The 4,979-nt window shown below is 31.4% G+C and overlaps 1 long non-coding RNA gene across 1 annotated transcript; it reads right to left on the bottom strand.

The window, feature by feature from the left end:
• Positions 1–2,972: 2,972 nt before the first annotated feature.
• On the bottom strand, positions 2,973–4,145 carry LOC139499664 (uncharacterized). Its single transcript, XR_011658242.1, has 3 exons — positions 4,005–4,145; positions 3,419–3,497; positions 2,973–3,163 (listed from the first exon to the last, which is right to left on the bottom strand). It is a non-coding gene; the product is annotated as an uncharacterized lncRNA (long non-coding RNA).
• Positions 4,146–4,979: the final 834 nt, after the last annotated feature.

Here is a 4,979-nt window from a genome sequence, read left to right as displayed (position 1 = left end):
CTCGTCATTTTTTGGTTACAGCATACAATATTAGCTTCACAAATTCTGTACCTCTGTTTGTAATTTTACAAAGTCATAAAAACATTGATCTTGCTACATATTTTTGGTATGAATCATTCAACACAAACAGTCTGTTCACATTATTTAACGCTACTTTTTGTTATTTCAGATGAGGTAGCCTATGTATTTTAATACTAATGTTTATTTCTAAACTTTCTTTTGTTAGTATTTTTCTTATATTTTAATGATTGCTGATCCCTTAGTTAGATCGTAGGAAGGAGCGTCCGTGTACATTTACGCCAAACATTTATCATTTTAAAATGAAAAATAAATTTTCAAATTGCTCTGCAAATTTTAAATGTAGTTGGTTTGAAAATTGTAACAAAAATCTATTGAAATCACTTTCGAAAAAACATTTTCTCTATGAGATTTGAAATTTGTTATTTTCATGGAATTGTATTTTTGATTTTACGAAGATATTGAAACAAATAACAATAAGTTTGTGTTAAAAATGATTTTATTTTGTCAAAAGTTTAAATACATTTAAACATTTGGATTTGTTTGCTTTAGAAAACAAACCAGATTTCAATTTCATTCTTAAAAGCAAATATTGAAAATACTGACCTTAAGCATTTTTCAATTTAGTTTACAATATTGAAAAATGAAAAATGCTCTAACGTGGAGCATTTTTCAATTTGACTTAAAATATTGAAAGATTAAAAATGCTCAAGCATGGAGCATTTTTCAATTTGACTTCAAATATTGAAAAATGAAAAATACTCCAACGTGGAGCATTTTTCAATTTGACGTTTGATATGGAAAAATGAAAAATGCTCCAATTTTTCATGTTTCATTTTACTGTGCAATATTCAAATTGGAAAAATGTTCATTATTTAAATGTGTAATAATATGAACGAAAATGTAATTTGTTTCAAAATAGGCGTTTTAAATGTTTAAATTGTTGACACTTTTTATTAAATGTTTTACTATTTCCGTTTTCTTTTTTCTAGTTTTAAGCGCAATATATCTTGAAGATCTTTTTTAAGGTGTGTGTGTGTATGTGTGTGAACTATGTGTGATATCAACAAATGCCGAACAAGAATGGTACAATGACAAGTATGATAATGACCACAAAAAAAAATCATTCTTTCTATTTATCTATATATCTAGCTGTCTTTGTAGCTACATGTTTTCATCTATCTTTCGATCTATCAATCTGTCTATATATCTGACTTTTGTTTTTCTTTGTCATGTCTTTCTTTGAATTGTCGGGGTTGAAATCTTTAATTTAGTTCTCTCGAAGTGAAGAAAGAAGTCATTTGTTTATATACATGTACATGTTGTAAGGGGACGACCATTTGATATTCTGGGGGGGGGGGGGGGGAGGGGGGGAGTGCAGGAAAATTTTGAAAATAGATAACTCAGCCTTGATAATCACAAAATAAATGGTTTGTTCTGTGGTAGTTTGAAAATAAATTACCTGACTTGAAATGTATAGAAAATAAATAACTCAGCAGTTCTAATCGAAAGTATGAGATGGCACCAGATTCTTCATAAATTCATCTTTTTTCCCTAAAAAAATCGGGAAACACTTCCCAAATTTTTCAATCACAAAAGTATAAATATTATTTAAATATACTTGAAATGTCTGAAAATAGGTTTCATTTAACTTGAGGTATATTGTCTCAGGAAACCTTACCTCACTTTTATTTTAACAGGGCCGTAACTACATGTAGGAAATTTCAAAACCAAACGCTTGTCTCCATATCAAATTGTGTTCACAGCCTTGCAAGCAGAAAGTTCTGTTTTCCCTCAGACTTATAGCACTGATTTTTCGGGATCCATGTTTCTTACAATACATGTATATGCAGTTGGGAATTTTAAATATTCATTTCTCCAGAGGGGTATGGTTAATCTAATTAAATGGTACATAATGACTTGACTATACTATATGTATTATTTATACATGTTATAATAAACAAATCATTTAAAAATTGTATGTTTTCGAATATCAAAAATATAGTGGTGAAAATGAATAATCAGTTCCTTGCTTTAATGAAAATGAAAAATCTTGCTTCAATAGTGCAGAAAATTAATAATCTGTCCTCTTAGTTTACAAAAATAAATAACCGATCAAAAACAAATCCTCCTGCCCCCCCCCCCCCCCCCAGGATATCAAATTCTTTAGGAATCAAACATAAAATTGAGAATGGAAATGGGGAATGTGGCAAAGAGACAACAACCCGACCAAATAAAAAACAACAGCAGAGGGTCACCACACTCTAAAAATTGTGTTTAGAGCCTAAACACTTTCCTAAACACATTTGTGAAACCGATTTTTGACATGTTTTAAATCTAAACATGTTTAATATTTAATGTGCTAACAGCCTAAACGTGTCAAGCTATAAAGTGCTTAGACTGTAAACATGTTTAGATGTAAAGTGTTTAGACTAGAAACATGTTTTGCTAAAATGTGCTTAGACTGTAAACATGTTTAGTTGTAAAGTGTTGTATCTGGAAACATGTTTAGTTCTGAAGTGTTTTGTCAGGAAACACGTTTAGCTGTGAAGTGTTTTGAATGTAAACATGTTTAGACCATAAAGGGTCGTGAAGAAACAAGTTTATCGTTTTAGTGCGATAAGCCGTTACTTCATTAGACCCCAAATAAACTAATATTCCGGAAGGCTAGACTGTAAAACGTATGATAGCTTTCAATACTACATGTGTTCATACCATCACAAAAGGAGCCGCAAACGCATCAAACTAAGAAACTTGAATTTCCAATTCAAATTGATTGTGACTAATACCTTTTCAATCTGAATGAGTATTTTCTTTAATACAATTGTCAACATTCGACTATTGCATTTTTTCTTCATTTCAAATATTCATTAAACAGTCTAGAACTTTTGAAATGAAATTATTATTATACTAATTCTAGGATTAAAAACAAAATTACAAGATATGAAACAAAGGAATTTATGTAATTGTTTATTTCCAGTTAATCATTGAACACAATCAAATATAAACTCATAAAATCATAAATTCATAGCAACGTACATATACATAATATTGACCAATCAAAACAATTTGAAAATGTCCTTTTTTCATTTTACAAGTCAATAAGAGCTTCTCCTTTCTTAGTACCCAACTGCTGGTCACTGGCCTGAAAGATAGAAAAATATTGATAAGCAACTAAGTAGAATTAATCTAAAAATATAAGTATACGAACTACAACACCAAAAAGTAAATGCATGATTTAAGATCAAGATAACAACATTAGAACCGTGGTATAAAAGTATAAATGTACTGATGAGTAAATTGATATTTTTAATATAAAACTTCTTTTCATGCTTAATATCATTCATTTGATCAAATATATATTGACATTTTTAAAATCAAATACACTTCGGATTCTTACCTAGCAATATAGTTGCTACCGTGCATTATCTCCTCTTTTAGCATGTCAAGACAAATGATTTCCTCTGCACTTCTCTCATCTAGAATAAGACAATACATATCAATAAAAATATAAGAAAGCACAACGGCTTATAACTATTGAAGAAAAACAAGCATCTTTTTATTTATTTTGAGCAAATGTTGATTGTGCATTTAGGAAGTGCTTACTAAAACAATGAACTCGATATGACACAGGTTTTGCGAATGTTGCACTCGGCAGATTCCGCTTCCCTTCATGTTCCAATGATTATAATCTGCCGAGGAGTACCAAATGAATATTGTCCTCACGAACTCCTTTCCAAGAACATATATATATATATATATAATAAGTGCAAGCTTGCATGATAGAACATTAAACAACTCTTATTACACAATATAGTTTGAACACTAAAATCTCTTACAAGCACTTGTTTCGTGGGATGGTTCCCCCTTTTTCTTCTTCTGCATTGACTATACGGTAGTGTACTTGTACATAATACTTATAACTGTCAATAATCATTTAAAATTGGCAGTACAAAATAAAAATCAGTATAATTATAACTCCTTACCTTTCTGAAACAGTTAAGTTACGGTCAGTTATGGTCAGAAGTAAACAGCGTGGCCTTTGACTTCGGGTTCTTTGTTTCTTCTTCCCGCTCAAAAATTAGCACGTGGTATGCATGCCGTCTTCGGCCTAAATGTGTTGTAATTCTAAACGTGTTTAGGAAAGTGTCTAAATATTGAAAGTGCTTAGAATTTAAACACGTTTAGCTTCATATACTTGACGATGTAGCTAAACATGTTTAGCACAACAACATGTTTATTGCAAAGTGCTGAGAGCCAAAACATGTTTAGTGCGAAGTGCTGAGAGCCAAAACATGTTTAGTTTTTAATGCTTAGAAATTAAACACTTTCCTAAGCACATAAGTCTTGCAACACGTTTAAATTCTAAGCACTATTTTTACAGTGCAACAGGTCTTCAATGTAGCGAGAAATTCCCGCACCCGGAGGCGTCCCTCAGCTGGCCCCTAAACAAATATATACTAGTCCAGTGATCATGAACGCCATACTAATTTCCAAATTGTACACAAGAAACTAAAATTAAAATAATACAAGACTAACAAAGGCCAGAGGCTCCTGACTTGGGACAGGCGCAAAAATGCGGCGGGGTTAAACATGTTTGTGAGATCTCAACCCTCCCCCTATACTTCTAACCAATGTAGAAAAGTAAACATGCATTAGCGCAAACAATAAGCCGTTTTTGTTCTGAAAATGAAATTAATAGGCGATGCAGAGTATATGGAGGAGCATTTATCTTAACCATATCGTGGCTGAAAGTGTCAAACTTAACATGTTAGAAAAGAAGGGAATATATTAGAATATTAGATATTGTCTATGTCAGTTTTTGTACATGCTCACGGAACAGGGTTCGCGGGTGGATAGGGATGGGGAGGGATGGATGTAGATGTTATATTATTCTGATAAGTATTTGATTTCAAATTTGTATTTTTCTGCATTGTACAGCATTTCCCATATTTTGAATC

Source organism: Mytilus edulis, chromosome 12 (genome assembly GCF_963676685.1).
Source record: "Mytilus edulis chromosome 12, xbMytEdul2.2, whole genome shotgun sequence".
Classification (NCBI taxonomy): Eukaryota; Metazoa; Mollusca; class Bivalvia; order Mytilida; family Mytilidae; genus Mytilus; species Mytilus edulis.
This window is presented reverse-complemented; position numbering and strand designations above follow the sequence as displayed.